This window comes from Oncorhynchus keta, chromosome 27 (genome assembly GCF_023373465.1).
Source record: "Oncorhynchus keta strain PuntledgeMale-10-30-2019 chromosome 27, Oket_V2, whole genome shotgun sequence".
Classification (NCBI taxonomy): domain Eukaryota; kingdom Metazoa; phylum Chordata; class Actinopteri; order Salmoniformes; family Salmonidae; genus Oncorhynchus; species Oncorhynchus keta.
The window spans coordinates 43916719-43935841 of record NC_068447.1 but is presented as its reverse complement, the minus strand read 5'-3'; the positions used below and the strand labels follow the sequence as shown (position 1 = coordinate 43935841).

Below are 19123 nucleotides of genomic sequence, written 5' to 3'. Positions count from 1 at the left end.
TACTTCTGGTGATGTCTGGGTCATCTAGGTTAAGGAGGGGAAGGTCCTCACATTTGTTTCAATAACAATGTAATAACCAACAATTCTAACAACAACAAAAATGTTGATATTTTCTAACAATTTTGACAAACAAGTATTTCAGCATTTGGATTGATGATAAAGCTGTCCTTTAAAGGTTCAATGCAGTCATTTTTATCTCAATATCAAATCATTTCTGGGTAACAATTAAATAACTTACTGTGATTGTTTTCAGTTAAAATGGTCAAAAAGAAACTAAATAGCTTCTTAGCAAAGAGCAATTTCTCAAGCAAGAATGTTGCTAGGACTCTCTTGGAATGGTCTGAGTGGGAAGTGGAAAATGAAAACTAGCTGTTATTGGCAAAGAGGTTTGGAACTCTTAAGCAACGTTTTCATTTTGAAGTCAACCCAGGTTGCGCTGGCCTTGGTGGGCTAGCTCAAATTGCATTTCCACTGCATCCATAAATTATAAACGATGTCATGTTGCTAGGTAGCCAAAATGTGACTGCAGCTGGCTTCGCTAATGTTGTAAGCTAGCTAGCTAGCTAGCAAGATGTTGAATAATTTAATGTAACCAACGTTACCCCATACTCCTGCCAGTGCCAGCCAGACTCATAGCTATGTACAGTGTTTAGCTTGCTGACATTAGCTAGCTAAACGGTTAGCGTCATTGGTAGCATTACAGGCTAGCTAGCTTAATTCTTACCTTAATTCCTACCTTGCTTGCCATGGCATTGGCTAGCTAACCAAGCAAACCAGATGATAGGTTAGCTAGATTTAAACACGACCTGGCCAGCTAAAATTACTGCTACCTCACATTAGCTAGCTAGCTTGTTCAACTCTGATTTGATAGCTAACGTCAGGTGGCTAGCAATTGAGGGCTAACTGTTCTCATGACATTAGCTAGGTAGCTAAACGGTTCGCGTCATTGTTAGCAAAACAGGCTAGCTAGCTTAAGTCCTGCCTTGCTTGCCATGGAATTAGCTATTAGCTAGCTAACCAAGCAAACCAGGTGACAGGTTTGATATGAGGTAGCTAGCTAGATAACTAGCTTTCAACACGATGTGGCCAGCTAAAATGACTGCTAACTCATATTAGCTAGCTAGCTTGTTCAACTCTGATTTGATAGCTAACGTCAGGTGGCTAGCATTTGAGGGCTGACTGTTCTCATAAAAGTTTCTTTGAACTCAAGACTGGCGGGTTTAGAGGTTTTGTGGGTCTCCTCTGAGTTGGGGAAGACTGCATTTAGTTACTTGGCCCCTACAGTAGCTCCTGGAATGACCTCCTGCTCACTTTTAACTTAATTGTCTCGTCTCAAAAGCTCAGTTTGAAGAACCTGACTAAATGAGGACTGATATGGAGGACTGATTTTGACTGATATAATTTATATCTATTGCTCCCTTTTGAAGTTAACCGTAATTTATTTTGTAGTATTGTATTGATATGATTAATAGTTGTTCACAGGGCACCATCGGAAATTAGACCCTCCTCTCAATGGGTTTCCCTGATTAAACAAAGGTTAAATAAAACATTTAATACTCACACAAATCAAGAGCTTGAAAGGTTATATCTGCATTTATGTACAAATTGAGTTATTAACATAGTATTGTTCTGTACAATGTTCTCTACCAATAAAAATTTCAGATGTAGCCACTATTGTCTCACAAGGAAGGGATGGGTTTGTTTTGTAAGTTGTTGCTCATATTTGGCAATGTAACTAAACAGACCATATTCATTATTGTAAAGATCTGTTCGATAGCTGTAATTTGAAATGTAACATTCAACTGTATTATCAATTATCTCAGAATCATATTTTTGCATAGAGATCCTTGTAATTCTAAGGTCACAAATGTTCATATATATTGTAACAAAATTCATTTTAACCCTGGAATGAACATTGTTCTGTTCACACGGGTATTTTCAAAGCGGAGCAAGACTTTTATTCTAATTTAAAGCAGGGTAAAAATATGAAAACATTGGTGTTGACCATGACACTGTTTAATATGATTCAATTACTTTGATACCTCCTCTCCTGTGTTGGGAAAACTCAGGTTGTTCAAGTTGAATCTGTCGCCTCTGTACACCGGTAGATATCGATACAACACACATTTAACAGTTTTCCTATGGCTGTAGAAGCCTCACCTTTGTCTTACCCTTCCCGGTGACTCTTCATTTTAAAGGGTCATTATTACAGTGTAATTACATGTGTAATTACACTAACAAGTATAATAGTTAATTGTAGTTCCATAATTTCATAGTTTCACTGTAATAACAACATGTGCCTGGTGGTAATTGCAGTCTGTAATTACAGAGGTGTAACAACAAATTCTTGTTACCATGTGTGTTACAAAAAAAATCACCAATTTAGTGTTTATTTTCTTCTCAACAAATAACTGTCACAAAGTGGTAATCTGTTGTGGACAGATGTGCTGGGTGTCCAAGATTACAAAGGTTGGAGGCTCAATAGGCTCTAATTACCTACCCGAGAATGTGGACTCTTCAAAATCTCCATTCACTATAGTTGCTAGTACCAAAAGTGTACCACCTGGGTGAAGTTGAGTGTACAGAAACAGAGCAGAAATAGGTCAACCTCACTGACTTGGGTCTACCATACACTCTGAAAAGAAAAGGTTCCTGGAGTATCCTTAGTGGGTTCTTCAAATTGAAACTGTGAGGGAACCCCAATAAGTTAATCAAATAACCCTTTAAAATGGTTCTTTAAAGAACCCCTTTTAATGGATCCTCGTATAAACTTTTGGGGTAAATATTTGAACTACCCCCCTCCCCTATTATTTTTCGCATAACAATAACAACAATAACACACTATTTCAGTTCTCAGTGTTTATTACGATTTTAGTGTAAAGCAGCCCCAAGTCCAATGGGTATATCCTCTGGCCTGCAAAATCATTTTGGCATGGATAAGGAGAACAGAGGATATACCTTATCCAGTGATGTTAATGTGTTGATGTTCTCCGTATCCATGCCTAAATGATTTTGCAGTGCATGGTGAATCGAACAGGTTTCCTGATCACCAGGTGTAGGAAGGGAGAAGTCTGTGAATCCCAAAAACAGTAATTACAGATGATTAACAAAACATTCACACAACAGAATTCATACCATGGTTTTGATACTGGTTTCCATACACATACACATACCTTGTCCATAATGTAGAGGCATATGGTAAAACCATTGAAGAGGTAAAGGAGGAGGATGGTAAATGGGATCTGCATAACATACAGGTAGTCTAGTGGTTAGAGCGTTGCGCCGGTAACCGCAAAGAATCTGGATTGAATCCAGGAGCTGACAAGATAAAAATAAAAGTTAACCCACTTTTGCCCGGTGCCGAAGATGTTGATGTTGATTATGGCAGCCCCCCACACCTTGTACAACTGACTAGGTATCCCCAATAGCAATTGACATACCTTTGTATGCCTCCTTGTCTGTATACCTGCAGACACAAAAGTGAGCAGTTCAGTCATCTGCACACAATACAGCTAGCCTTCAACATATTCTTATAGCCTACAAATTCTTACCTCTTTGTTGATTGATATCCATTGAATTGTATCCATTTTCTGTTGCACAAATATGAAAAGATAGATGGTATCATCATAAAACAATATCTATTTAGATCATAGACAAACCTTACCTTAAATTGAGGAGATCTTTACATTTTTTACATCTTTACATTTTTTCAGCTAAGTGCCTGCACCTGCTGTCCTTTCAAATCCAAATGTTTCAGTTGGGCAGTTAGGTTCCTGCAGGAACCCCCACCAACTAAGCAGGTTCCTCGATGAACCCCACCTCCTATGGGGTTCTTGGAAGAACCTTTTGGGGGCCATTTTCAGTGCCAAGAACCCTAAGGTTCTTCTAAGAACTTTGAGGGACTTAGAAGAACTCTTGTTGAACCCCTAGTTTTTTTTTTTGAGCGCATGGGGGTCATACCGGATTATAATAATAAAATAACATTTAATGAATGTGTACATTACCCATTATGACAACCTAAACCTCCTTACCATCCAAGTGAGAGGATAAACCCATAATGCAGTGCTTAATTTGAGCCGGATCCTGCCGGAACAAGATCCGGCACCTCTCCGTTTTGGACTACTTTGTTCCGGAACCTATATGTCTGGATCCGGTAACTTTCATGGCATAAACATTTATTTTGCAAAGTACATTTTTTAATAAAAACGATCAAAGTTCATTCGAGTTGCCTCTTGCTTAATTCTCCTCTTCCCACAAAAAACATAATGTGAAAAAGTAGATTTTATGGTTTATGGTTTGGGCAACATTGTAACTGACTGTATGTGAGACCAAGGGTGGCTGTGTGAGGAGCGTGTCTGTATCGCTCACATAACTTTAATGAGATTCAGTTCCTATGTTCTCTATCCCTCTCGGCTCTGATAGACATGAGCCTGCTACTCATCTGTCCAATGTGTCTAAAAAAAATGTAATTGAAGGTTAAAGTAATTGACCCATTGTCAAATACACCATTAAATGATTTAACAATTTAAAGTATTTTTAATGCAAACCATTTGTGTACCCATTTTTGCCATTGGGCCTGGGCAATCAGACTCCAGGGCCGTTTATTGCAGAGTTGTGCCATTGAGGTGGTGGGTTTTCAATTGGCTAACACTTATCACGTGGTTTGTGCAGGCTGAAACATGGTGCAATGGGATGCTAATGGAAGCTTTAACAATTGTTACAGGCATGGTAACAAGGATTCGTTGTTACACCCCTGTATTTACAGACTGCAATGACAACATGTTATTACAGTGTAACTATGAATTATTACAATTAGTAATAGAGACTCGTTACAGTGTAATTACATATGTAATAAGGACCCCTTAAAATGAAGTGACTTGGCTCGGGTTCTGCTTGTCTCAGGGGTGTCAAAGTGTATAAGGTCAGTCACATCATCAATGGCCTGCCTGCTTTACAATACCCTGATCCTGACTGGAATGTCTGTGGCGTGTTACTAGACAAAATGTCAGTGCCATTACCTCTCTCGTTTGGTGCTGGCCAGCCACTGTACAAATTCTTTAGCCTTGATCTTATCCAGGGAGTGGGTGTAGTCATTGGTGAACGTTCCGTCGGAATGCCTTTTGAAGCTGTTGATGCCATTCTGTCCTCTCTCCAGCTCATATGTACGGCACCTTGGAGAGACAAGGAATGATGAGGGGCCACAATTGATTCTCCTTATGATTTCCATGTTAATAACTACTTGAATAGAGTTAATTTTGTAGATTTTGAAACGGAATACTTTTACAATGAGGATATTTCAATATTGGAATTTCAATTTACACCTTGGACTGACTGGATAAACCTTGAAGAATGTATTATTCAATCATTTCAACTTCATGGCTCAACAAAGATAACTAACTACCGGTAGATAAGCATTGAGAGTAGCCTAAAGTGTTACCTTGACTGGCTGGCTAAGGCCTTGTCCTCCAGCACCATTTCATCAGTACCATGATAGAACAACAGGAGCAGGAGACACCACACTGCACCACACATAGCTGAGTCTGGGTCTGGTCAGGTCAGGTCCCCACACTGGAGAAACAGGGAGACAAGCATGAGTAAAGCTCATGTACCTTGCCTGAGTCCTGAAGACTTGTGTTGGCTCCCCAAGCTAATGCGTGTAGGATTTATCTCAGCGGGCTAACACAGTGGTCTTGTGGCTCGCAGACGACCCAAATTCAAACCCAGTTGGTCAAACAAACATGCGGTCAATGGAAGAGTTTTAAAACGGACCTTTAGAATGTGCAGCAGCAGAGTTTTGACGCTGGTCCTTGGAAGTCTTCCTCCAGCCTTACGTTGCTTGTGGCATGCAAGAGGAACCGCTGGGAGCTGAAGTCTATTGTAGCCAACGATCTACCTAAAACAATATCTGAGAGAGAGGGGTACACTACACACACTACTGTAGATCGAAGACACTTTGAGTAAGAGGGATTCTTCTCACAAACCACTGGAGAGCTGTCATCATCCCTGTCACTTTATAAGGATACCTTTCTGTGACAGCTAGGTCACCTCCTCCCATACTGGCGGGTCCACAAGGGGGTCTTAACACTCTCTGAACACTCTCTCTCTCTTTCTCTCGCATTCTCTCTCATTATGATGGCCCACATGGTGCGAAGACTCTCCCTCTCTCTCTGTCTCTCTATGTCTGTCTCTTCCTATCCCCCCCTCTCAATATGGTGGAAGTGATTAAGTTATTAGAACCTGTTTGAGGTGACCTCTCCATACAGGTCCAGGGTTCAGAGTCTTCCGTCAATCACGACTTATGACTGTCTCTCATACAGCAGGTGTGAACAGGGCAGGAAGTGTCTGATGGCTGACATACATAGAGAAGGATAGAGGACACACTTGCCACAAAGCCTGTTTTAAAAAGGGCATGAGGACTTTGTTCAACGTCAACTGTGTGGGACTTGCTATGGGTTAAGGAAGGATCAAATAATCCCATCCAGTTCAGCAGGAGGTGTCAGCCAACTAATTATACTCCTGACCAAGCATTCCATTACTGTAGGTGGCAGTAAATCACCAACCTTGGCTATTATACCTGTCCAGATTATACACACTCCTGGACAGTAGTTGTATTCAGTGTGTCTACTAACTACTGATAACCCCCCTAGAGTTGATTGGCACACCGGTGTGTCAATACATTTAAGTAGCATAATACAAAAATCCCTGTCAACATCCATCAGTTCAAGCTGGAGAAATCTTTTTTTTTTTATGCATTGGGTGCATCCCAAACCACCGCATCCACTGATGTCAGACCATGAGACATCTTCTCCAAAAAACGTGTGTAGCGTCCCAACAGTGTGTTCCCACCGTGCAAAGGGGAGATTCTCACGAAAATTATGGTGTTCTTGCTCTATGACCCCTACAAGTGTCATGGGACTCATCTGAAGATAACCAGTACAAAACAAATTCTAATGGAAGTAGTTCGGAAGTTTACATTCACCTTAGCCAAATAGATTTAAACTCAGTTTTTCACAATTCCTGACATTTAATCTTAGTAAAAATTCCCTGTCTTAAGTCAGCTAGGATCACCACTTTATTTAAAAAATGTGAAATGTCAAAATAATAGAGAGGATGATTTATTTCAGCTTTTGTTTCTTTCATCACATTCCCAGTGGTTCAGAAGTTAACATACAATCAATTAGTATTTGGTAGCATTGCCTAAAAATTGTTTAACTTGGGTCAAACGTTTCGGGTAGCCTCCCAACAAGTTTCCCACAGTTGGGTGAATTTTAGCCCATTCCTCCTGACAGAGCTGGTGAAACCGGGTCAGGTTTGTAGGCCTCCTTGCTCGCACACGCCTTTTCAGTTCTGCCCACAAATTTTCTATAGGATTGAGGTGAGGGCTTTGTGATGGCCACTCCAATACCTTGACAATGTTGTCCTTAAGCCATTTTGCCACAACTTTGAAAGTATGTTTGGGGTCATTGTCCATTTGGAAGACCCATTTGCGACCAAGCTTTAACTTCCTGACTGATGTCTTGAGATGTTGCTTCAATATATCCACATAATTTTCCTTCTCATGAAGCCATCTATTTTGTGAAGTGCACCAGTCCCTCCTGCAGCAAAGCACCCCCACAACATGATGCTGTCACCTTCATGCTTCACGTTGGGATGGTGTTCTTCGGCTTGCAACATAACGATGGACATTATGGCCAAATAGTTATATTTTTGTTTCATCAGACCAGAGGACTTTTCTCCAAAAATTGCGATCTTTGTCCCCATGTGCAGTTGTAAAACGTAGTCTGGCTTTTTTATGGCTTTTTTTGAGCAGTGGCTTCTTTCTTTGCTGAGCGGCCTTTCAGGTTATGATATAGATATTTTTGTACCCTTTCCTCCAGCATTTTCACAAGGTCCTTTGCTGTTGTTCTGGGATTGATTTGCACTTTTCCACCAAAGTATGTTCATCTCTAGGAGACAGAACGCATCTCCTTCCTGAGCGGTATGACGGATGCGTGGTCCCATGGTGTTTATACTTGCATACTTTTGTGAACGTGGTACCTTCAGGCATTTGGAAAGGATGAACCTGACTTGTGGAGGTCTAGAATTGTTTTTCTGAGGTCTTAGCTGATTTCTTTAGATTTTCCCATGACGTCAAGCAAAGAGGCACTGAGTTTGAAGGTAGGCCTTGAAATACATCCACAGGTACACCTCCAAATGATGCCAATTAGCCTATCAGAAGCTTCTAAAGCCATGATGCCATTTTTTATTTATTTTACAAGTTGTTTAAATGCACAGTCAACTTGGTGTATGTAAACTTCTGACCCACTGGAATTGTGATACAGTGAATTACAAGTGAAATGATCTGTCTGTAAACAATTGTTGTAAAAATTACTTGTGTCATGCACAAAGGAGATGTCCTAACCGACTTGCCAAAACTATTGAAAAATGAGTTTTAATGACTCCAACCTAAGAGGATGTAAACATCCGACTTCAACTGTATATATTTTTCCTGAGCATTCTTATATCTCCTAGATATAGGAGAAACACTTAAAAACCTTGTTTCTTGTGATTTTCATTTATGAATGTTATTCAATGAGTTTCTCTGGGCTAAAGTAGTAAAGACAAAATTCTATATTTTATGAAGAAGAAAAAATTATATCTAAAGGTGTCCTAAAATTATACATCAAATATCTAAATGGTCCATCGTACCACCATATTGAAACAATCCCACATGTCATCCTAGACCCCCCAACTGCTTAGACTTTTAAGAAATAAACTCATAGAAGAGATAGCCAGCCCACAATTACGTTACCTATGCTGTCACAGAAGCCATTATGGAAAAGATGGGAAGTGTTCTTTCTTTGCATTTCAATGCTGACATATTCCATCAGTGTCAGGGAGTGTGAAGGAGCATGGGCCTCATTAATCAAAGGTGCGTGCGCACAAAAAAAGACTAAACCTTGAGTGCGCCAGTTTCCCCGCAAAGGTAGGTATTTATCCCTTCCGAAATTGACGGGAAAGTGTATTTATCTCCATGCAAATCTCGCAAATCTAAGGAGATAGCTTAGCAGCAGGCCGTTATTTATTTGACTTTTATTAATGCAGGCCTAAATCCTAATCATATTGCAGCGCATGTCTCTCCTTTTCTGACTGGTTTATTCCCGCCGCACAACAAATATTAGGGTACCAATTATATCCATCGTTCATTCAATAGCCAATCATGATCGAAAGTAAATAGACCATTTTATTTATTTATCTATTTTAAATATTTGACGGTACGGGTAGGCAACAGTAGACTTATTTCTGTGAGATAGGAATGTGACGTCATAGCCTATTCAATCTCTGAGCCTATACTAAGGCAGTAAATGTATTGATAAACAAAATGCCGCACAACAATTTGTCTTTTGTATAGAAGTGTGGGCCGTAGGCAATATTTACTTTTAAATTGTAGTATGGCTCTGATGTATCAATGAAAACATTAGGGTCAATCCTAATGATTTGTTGGTCACGCAAATCCTAGAATCTCAATTTCTGCCAGAAATGAGTCAGAAATGGAACCTTGTTAAATAAGGCACCCCGGAGAGCACCCAACACTGCGGTTTAGAATGATCCTAGTTTAAACATTTAAATGTAATTTCAGTTTCTCTTGGCAGACATTAACATTTAATAAAAGTCCAATTGAATAGATGGCCAGCATTCACCTCCAGCATGTGCGCCTTAGACTATGTACTAGCCTACAACTCACTTGAATAAATTGCTAAAAACTCCAATTACAGTTTACATGTACATTTATCTTTGCTAGGGGCATTACATGTGGCAGTATTCTTCAAACATTATTTTGCACAGGTGATGTTCAACAGTTGTTGGCTCAGTAGTTAGAATTCCTTTGAAATAATCCATAGCATACTAATAGAGAAGCCAGAGATGTGTGGCCACCCTGTGGTCTGTCAGCTGCTTTGGGACAATCTTTTATGTCTGTCATTCATTAGACTCCTCTCTGTGACCCCAGGATTGGGCCTGTGATGATGTCAGAGGTCAAGGGTTAGGGGTTGTATGAGGTCAGGCCTGGTCCCTGTCACATACCGCAGGACTGCAGAAGGCCACACACTCCTCAGCTGTAATTGGGATATGAGTCAAGCCAGATGGCTGTGGTTCACCCACCTCTCTCACGGTGTGTGTGCTGTATAGCCTACAGCATGAGAAATACTACAAACAGACAAAGACTCCAGGTTCCTATTTATTAGGCACCAAATGGAAGAAAACAGGAGAGACTACTTGGACTTAATCAATAAGATTTCTGTTGCATGCCGTAATGAACACGACCTCATCCTCCCCTTCTTCCTCCTCCCTTCCTCTCCCACTGTTTGGAGCCCCTTGCGCCTGGGTCTCATCCACTCCAGCACCAGCAGCTGAGACTATACTGATTTTGTTTGTGAGTTTGTGAGTGTGTTGAACATCATTATAGTGCAACCATGCTTGCTTTCCTCTGCTCTACTCCCTGTGCATGTAGTTATAAGTATTCACCAACAGATGGCAGTATTACTCTCCGAGGCTTATACTGTACCTCTACAGGCTCCAATGTTATGGTCTGAATGTACTTACAGTGCCTTCAGAAACTATTCACACCCCTTGACTTTTTCCCATAATGTTTGTGTTACAGCCTGGATTTTAAATGGATTAAATTGAGATTTTGTGTCACTAGCCTACACACAATACTCCATAATGTAAAAGTGGAATTATATTTTTAGATATTTTTACAAATTAATCTAAATATAAAGCTGAAATGTCTGGAGTCAATAAGTTTTCAACTCCATTGTAGTAATAATGTGCTTAACAAGTCACGTAATAAGTTGCATGGACTCACTCGGTATGCAATAAAAGTGTTTACCATGTTTTTTGAATGACTACCTCATCTTTGTACCCCATACTTACAATTTATATGTAAGGTCCCTCAATCGAGCAGTGAATTTCAAACACAGATTCAATCACAGAGACCAGGGAGGTTTCCAATGCATCGGAAAGAAGGGCACCTATTGGTAGATGGGTAAAAAGGTCAAAAGCAGACATTGAATATCACATTGAGCATGGTGAAGTTATTAATTACACTGGATGGTGTATCAATGCACCCTGTCACTACAAAGATACAGGTGCCCTTCCAAACTCAGTTCCGGAGAAGAAGGAAACCGCTCAGGGATTTTACCATGAGGCCAACGGTGACTTTAAAACAGTTATAGAGTTTAATGGCTGTGATAAGAGAGAAATAAGGATGGATCAACAACATTGTAGTTACTCCACAATACTAGCCTAAACACCAGAGTGAAAAGAAGGAAGCCTGTACAGAATACAAATATTCTAAAATATGCATCCTGTTTGCGATAAGGCACTAACGTAAAACTGCAAAAAATGTGGCAAAGAAAGTCACTTTATGTCCTGAATACAAAGTGTTATGTTTGGGGCAAATCCAACACAACACATCACTGAATACCACTCTTCGTATTTTCAAGCATGGTGGTGGCTGCATCATATTATGGGTATGCTTGTCATCAGCAAGGACGAGGGAGTTTTCTTTTAGATAAAAAGACATGGCATAGAGGTAAGCACAGGCAAAATCCAAGAGGAAACCTGGTTCAGTCTGCTTTCCAACAGACACTGGGAGACATATTCCCCTTTCAGCCAGTGCTTGACTTAGGCAGGAGCTCACTAGAGCTGAGAAACTGGCAAATCAAAATTTCTACTGCTTGAGCTCCTGTTATTAGCGCAAAAGTATTGCTTGAATTAATTTTTTTAATTTTTTAAAGAATAATGCCCAAATATTGTACAATCCAGGTGTGCAAAGCTCCTAAAGACTTACCCAGAAAGACTTCACACCTGTAACCACTGCCAAAGTTTATTCTAACATATATTGACTCGGGTGTGAATGCTTACTATATGTAAATTTGATATTTCTGTATTTTATTTTCAATAAATTTGCCAAAATGTCTAAAAACATGTTGTCACTTTGTAATCATGGGGTATTGTGTAGATGGGTGAGAACAAACATATTTAACCCTTTAACTGGCACAGCAAGAAATAAATATCAGAACAAAAATCCCAGAAAGATGTATTTAGCCTTAATATAGGCAATACATATTTTTTATTTGAATGACTTAATATTTGATAGCTAACTCATTGCAAATAACTCAACCAGCTGGTTAAGTTGCCCAATTAGGATAAACTAATGTTGTATTGGAATTTGCATAGACTTTATGAATCATAAAAAATATATATATTAATTAACATTGTCTGTTTCAGTTACTTAATAGAGGACAGACCTAGTTAAATGAGGACTGATATCAAATAGGAATAAAATATGATACATTTGTGTCAAAGTATTTATAGTCAGCCTCCCGAGTGGCGCAGCCGTCTAAGGCTCTGCATCGCAGTGCTCGAGATGTCACTACAGACCCGGGGTTGATCCCTGGCTGTACCACAATTGGCCATGATCGGGAGTCCCATAGGGCGGTGCACAATTGGCCAAGCGTCGCCCAGGTTAGGGGAGGGTTTGGCCGGGGGAGCTTTACTTGACTCATCATACTCTAGCGACTCCTTGTGGTGGGCGGACAGGGTGCTTGCAGGCTGACCTCAGTTGGCTGGCTTCCGGGTTAAGCGGGCATGTCTTAAGAAGTGCCGTTTGGCAGGTCAAACCGGAGGACGCATGACCTGACCTTCGCCTCTCGAGCCCGTTGGGGAGTGACAGTGATGAGATCGTAATTGGGGTGAAAAAAAATAATATTGAAATATATGTAAATGAATGTGTTAACTGTTAATATGCTCACAATAACTCTAAAATGACATAAATAATATTGTGAAACATATTGAAGATAACAGGCAGACGGTAAATACTGATATGAAAATGAAAATATTTGTCTATTTGCACAGACTATAAAATCCCATAATATATTTTCCCATTGTCCATAATAGCTAGCTTTGACTAAATTGCATTCCTTTAATGGGCAACTCAACTGCCTAGTAGAGAATATTTTTCAAGAGTTCTTAAAATGATAAAACAACATTTGAATAATTTCATAATTCCAAAAGGATGTTTTAGAGATGAACAACATTTTACAGGCTTGTAATTCCCCATTTTCTACACAATTAGGTTTGAAAATGTGTGATTAATGAGGTTTGGTTTTTCTTCACTTCCTGGTTTTCAACCATATTTGAATGTGTGTTAAACAAAAATGCAGGAGTCCGATAATGAATGATATGATAAATAATTGTAATAAATTGCAATGGTTGAGATGATAAAATATGCCAAACAAAATTCATGTTTGATTTCATTTAAAATGAAATTAAACAGGCAGTTCAACCACCCGGTTGAGCTGCCTGTGAAGGTTCATCCATTTTGAATTCAGGCTGTAACACAACAAAATGTGGAACAAGTCAAGAGGTATGAATACTTTCTGAAGACACTGTTGGCCTTCTCTGGTCGAGGTAAAAGTTGGGTTAGTAGCTGATCTCTTAAATAGTGGCCTTATTTTCATAAATATTACTACAATTTGTCTGTAAATAAACAAAACAACAATAGTACTGTTCCAAAATATGATATCAACTGACTTTTACTTCCTGTCAAAAGATTCCATCAGAGTCTACCAAGAGCAGCCTCCGCCATGGTTGTCATTCAGGTTTCAGTCTTTCAGTTCAGTGGTCCTTCTGTAGCTCAGTTGGTAGAGCATGGCGCTTGTAACGCCAGGGTAGTGGGTTCACTTTCCCGGGACCACCCATACGTAGAATGTATGCACACATGACTGTAAGTCGCTTTGGATAAAAGCGTCCGCTAAATGGCATATATATATATAACAGTCTGACGACAAACACACCCCCAACCAACATGCCAATACAAATAGGATAACTTACGTTGAGGCAGCAGGTAGCCTGGTGGTTAGAGCGTTGGGCCAGGAACCGAAAGGTTGGATCCAATCCCTGAGCTAACAAGGTCAAAAAATATATGAATCTGTCGTTCTGAACGAGGCACTAACTTGCCTAGTTAAATAAATGTTACAAGGGCATTACAAGTTCTGGTTATATTTTCTGGGTGAAATAGGATGAAAATATTGCTGCTGATCTATCAAGGACAAGATGGCTATAAAATATGAGAATATGACATTTGTTTGAGGCAATCCTATTAATTAAATTTTGAATTCAATAGTATTTTGAAATAGACTCTCCTATGGTTCAGCCCCATTCTTTCTGTCAGATAGTTGATGTGCATGGTAGTAGGGGTAGGGTAAAGCATTGGCTAGGGTAGAGCATTGGCTAGGGTAGAGCATTGGCTAGGGTAGAGCATTGGCTAGGGTAGAGCATTGATGCTTGCAGGGATTTCTTTCTCCTCCCCGCTACCAGTTAGTCTGTAATCATTTTGGGTGCTCCTAGGTAAATGCCCTTCACTGCTGTTATTGCTGGACTGGTCTGGGCTGCACATCTGGAACCAATACAGCTGTGCAGGGTAGTAGGAGTAGGGTAGAGTATCTCATGGGGTGGGGGGCTCTGGGTTTGTGGGCCAGCCAGAGCGGGGCACAGGGTAAGTGGGGGCTACAATAGGTGGGGGCCGGGGTAGAGTGAGGGCCAGAGAGTGGGGGCTGTCAGTGTGGATGCTACAATGCGGGCCATAGGGGTGGTGAGGGCCATGATAGTGGTGGAGGCTATAGTGTGGGCTCAAGGGGGGTAGGATGGTGGGGGCAAGGATTGTGGAGGCTACGGTGGGACTTGTAGGGAAAGGGGTAGTGTGGGGGCTGTAGGGGTTGGGCTGGCTGCTGCTTTGGCCCTGGGGGTCCCTGCATCCCTGACTTCAAAATAGACTTGATTGCTAGCAGCTGGCAGCTCTAACTCACCCCGTGTCAGGTCTCTCCTCTGATGTCAACCTTGTCAGTATCAAGGCTGTTGTGCTGCATGGCCTGGACAATGGAGTGGCAAGAAGAAGCGCTGAGCTGGAGAAACGTACTGAGGGAGAAAGGGGGGGGCTGGACAATGGAGAGGCAGGAGGCAAGGTGGAGAGAGAGAAACAGAGAGAGAGAGAGATAGAGAGAAAGAGAGCGATAGGGAAAGGTTGGAGAGAGAGAAGGGGGAGGGGGGCAGACTTCACATTGTGTCCATGTGCAATGTGATTTAAGTTTTTGTAAGCTTGTTGTGAGGCCTTATTGTGACTCTCCTCTCCCCCTTGTCCTCCCTTCTTCTCCTTCTCCCCCCTTCCCCTCCCCTCCCTTCTCCACTCCTCTCCTCCCTTCTCCTCTCCTCTCTTCTCCTCTCCTCTGTCAGTATTATGAGTAAATATGATGGTGGATCATTAGCATCTTTTATTATCTCATTATAAACTCTATTCGCCTAATTACTTCCAATTAACAACACTGACAGGAAGATGATTGACTTCCTGCTTCTTGTTGGCAGAGAACCAATCAGAAGACAACAACAACACTTCATTAGCAGAGTATGGGAGTATAGCTATTTAAGAGTATCTTTGCAAATTAGCTAGTAGTTATCACTATAACGCTTTGCACCAAGGTATAGAGTATTTGAAATTATTTAATAAAAGTTTAGAATTAGTTTAGCAACTGTACAGTTGAAGTCGGAAGTTTTACATACCACGCCACAATTTGTTTTGTTAACAAATTATAGTTTTGGCAAGTCGGTTAGGGCATCTACTTTGTACGTGACACAATACATTTTTCCAACAATTGTTTACAGACAGAGTATTTAAATTATAATTCACTGTATCACAATTCCAGTGGGTCAGAAGTTTACATACACTAAGTTGACTGTACCTTTAAACAGCTTGGAAAATTCCAGAAATGATGTCATGGCTTTAGAAGCTTCTGATAGGCTAATTGACATAATTTGAGTCAATTGGAGGTGTACCTGTGGATGTATTTCAAGGCCTACCTTCAGTGCATCTTTGCTTGACATAATGGGAAAATGAAAAGAAATCAGCCAATACCTCAAAATATTTTTTTTGTAGACCTCCACAAGTCTGGTTCATCCTTGGGAGCAATTTCCAAACGCCTGAAGGTACCACCTTCATCTGTACAAACAATAGTACCCAAGTATAAACACCATGGGACTATGCAGCCGTCATACCGCTCAGGAAGGAGACGCGTTCGTTCTGTCTCCTAGAGATGAACGTACTTTGTTGCGAAAAGTGCAAATCGATCCCAGAACAACAGCAAAGGACCTTGTGAAGATGCTGGAGGAAACAGGTACAAAAGTGTCTATATCCACAGTAAAATGAGTCCTATATCGACATAACCTGAAAGGCCGCTCAGCAAGGAAGAAGCCACTGCTCCAAAAAAAAGCCAGACTATGGTTTGCAACTGCACATGGGGACAAAGAAAGAGAAATGGAGAAATGTCCTCTGGTCTGATTTAACAAAAATTGAACTGTTTGGTCATAATGTTTGGAGGAAAATAATGTTTGGTCATTATGTTTGGAGGAAAATAATGTTTGGTCATTATGTTTGGAGGAAAAAGGGGGAGGCTTGCAAGCCAAAGAACACCATCCCAACCATGAAGCACGGGGTGGCAGCATCATGTTGTGGGGGTGCTTTGCTGCAGAAGGGACTGGTGCACTTCACAAAATAGATGGAATCATGAGGGAGGAAAATTATGTGGAAATAAATGAAGCAACATCTTAAGACATCAGTCAGGAAGTTAAAGCTTGGTCGCAAATGGGTCTTCCAAATGGACAATGACCCCAAGCATACTTTCAAAGTTGTGACAAAATGGCTTAAGGACAACAAAGTCAAGGTGTTGGAGTGGCCATCACAAAGCCCTGACCTCAAACCTATAGAAGATTTGTGGGCAAAACTGAAAAAGCGTGTGCAAGCAAGGATGCCTACAAACCTGACTCAGTTACACCAGCTCTGTCAGGAGGAATGGGCCAAAATTCACCCAATTTATTGTGGGATGCTTGTGGAAGGCTACTCGAAACATTTGACCCAAGTTAAACCATTGACTTCAATGCTACCAAATACTAATTGAGTGTATGTAAACTTCTGACCAACTGGGAATGTGATGAAAGAAATAAAAGCTGGAAGAAATAATTATCTCCATTATTATTCTGACATTTCACATTCTTAAAATAAAGTGGTGATCCTAAATGACCTAAGAGGGAATTTTTACTTGGATTAAATGTCAGGAATTGTGAAAAACTGAGTTCAAATCTACTTGGCTAAGGTGTATGTACTCCTCAGACTTCAACTGTATATTAACACCGTCACCGTGGCCAGATTGCAGGGACAACAGACAGTGTTTCTGGGCGTTGTCTGTTGTGCCCATCAGACCTCCACCAACACAACAGATCTCCTCTGATCCTCGAACATATCCTATTATACATCACCAGACATAGGCCTGTTGCCTCCATGGACTAATAGTAATAAGTGGATAAAGGGTAGATTAGTAAGTGATGTCTTATGCATTCTTGGTATGCTTTGGTATTCCTTGATCGGATGAAGAAAACCACATGTTAAAGCAAGGATCAACTAGGCCTATAGGCTCTATGGTACAATTAGATAAAGGGGTAGATTAGCTTGAGCTGGTTTCTACATTCTTGGTATTCTTTGGTGTTTGTTAGTACTCCTTTCTGATGTATTCACTCCAGTCTTCTACAGGAAAAGGAACACTGTCGGTCGCTGCCTCGCTCTCCACCCAAGGTGCTATTGCTGCCTTGCTCGCTGGGGTGGCAGGGTAGCGTAGTGGTTAGAGCGTTGGACTAGTAACCGGGAAGGTTGCAAGTTCAAACCCCCGAGCTGACAAGGTACAAATCTGTCGTTCTGCCCCTGAACAGGCAGTTAACCCATTGTTCCTAGGCCTTCATTGAAAATAAGAATTTGTTCTTAACTGACTTGCCTGGTTAAATAAAGGTAAAAAAATAAAATAAAATGAAAAACAAGGTGCCATTGCTGCCTCGCTCTCCAACCAAGGTGCTATTGTTGCTTCACTCTCCAACCAAGGTGCCATTGCTGCCTCGCTCTCCAACCAAGGTGCTATTGTTGCTTCACTCTCCAACCCAGGTGACATTGCTGCCTCGCTCTCCAACCAAGGTGCCATTGTTGCTTCACTCTCCAACCAAGGTGCCATTGCTGCCTCGCTCTCCAACCAAGGTGCTATTGTTGCTTCACTCTCCAACCCAGGTGCTATTGCTGCCTCGCTCTCCAACCAAGGTGCCATTGTTGCTTCACTCTCCAACCCAGGTGACATTGCTGCCTCGCTCTCCAACCAAGGTGCCATTGTTGCTTCACTCTCCAACCAAGGTGCCATTGCTGCCTCGTTCTCCAACCAAGGTGCTATTGTTGCTTCACTCTCCAACCCAGGTGCCGTTGCTGCCTCGCTCTCCAACCAAGGTGCTATTGTTGCTTCACTCTCCAACCCAGGTGCCGTTGCTGCCTCGCTCTCCAACCAGGGTGCTATTGTTGCTTCACTCTCCAACCAAGGTGCCGTTGCTGCCTCGCTCTCCAACCAAGGTGCCATTGCTGCCTCGCTCTCCAACCAAGGTGCCATTGCTGCCTCGCTCTCCAACCCAGGTGACATTGCTGCCTCGCTCTCCAACCAAGGTGCCATTGCTGCCTCGCTCTCCAACCAAGGTGCCATTGCTGCCTCGCTCTCCAACCAAGGTGCCATTGCTGCCTCGCTCTCCAACCAAGGTGCTATTGTTGCTTCACTCTCCAACCAAGGTGCTATTGCTGCCTCGCTCGCTAACCAAAGTGGAATCAAAGTGTTATTGCTGCCTCGCTCTCCCAACCAAGGTGACATTATATAGAAGGGAACTCATGAGAAGAGAATATTCATCTACTCTTGGAGGAAAATGGGAAGTATAATAAAAAATGGTATTACAAATTATTATTATTAAAACCCACATGTTCTGTGTTTTACCTTCAGCACTCTTTCTCCCACTCCCAACCTCTCACTGCCTTTCCAAGGTTATGTTTCGGTCTGTTGTTTGTAAGTGTGTTCATGATGATAATTTTAAAAAATAATGATAAAACTCATTTTCTAACAGCTGGGGAAACAATTACCCTTGATGACGGGCTGAAGGACAGCCACTAACCACAAGGATGTGGGAACAAAACAGCTATATGTCATTATTAGACTATTATTAATCACACAGTTAACACTCT

At 41.2% G+C, this 19123-nt stretch overlaps 1 long non-coding RNA gene across 1 annotated transcript; it reads right to left on the bottom strand.

Moving 5' to 3' along the window:
* Positions 1-5037: 5037 nt before the first annotated feature.
* Positions 5038-7123, bottom strand: LOC127912592 (uncharacterized). Its single transcript, XR_008083335.1, has 3 exons — positions 5770-7123; positions 5438-5568; positions 5038-5171 (listed from the first exon to the last, which is right to left on the bottom strand). It is a non-coding gene; the product is annotated as an uncharacterized LOC127912592 (long non-coding RNA).
* Between the last annotated feature and the right edge of the window lie 12000 nt (positions 7124-19123).